Genomic DNA, 255 nt, shown 5'->3' on the forward strand with positions numbered 1-255 from the left:
CCTTGGAAGTAACATTGTAAATGGTAGTGAGCTTCTCAGGATAGTCTGCAAAAAGTCCATGAAGGGATTCTGTAATTAAACAATAATGTTGACCACAAACCATCCAGGTTTTATAGGGCTGGATGCACTTTGAATTTGGCGAGCCATCTTCTGGATAAGGAAGGCAAAAGTACAAAAACAACTTGGAAGTGTTCATGTAAATGAGGGGTCGTGAGAATTAAGCTCCTTTTAGCTTTTCAGTAAACCCTCTTTGGT

Source organism: Panthera uncia, chromosome F1 (assembly GCF_023721935.1).
Source record: "Panthera uncia isolate 11264 chromosome F1, Puncia_PCG_1.0, whole genome shotgun sequence".
Lineage (NCBI taxonomy): Eukaryota > Metazoa > Chordata > Mammalia > Carnivora > Felidae > Panthera > Panthera uncia.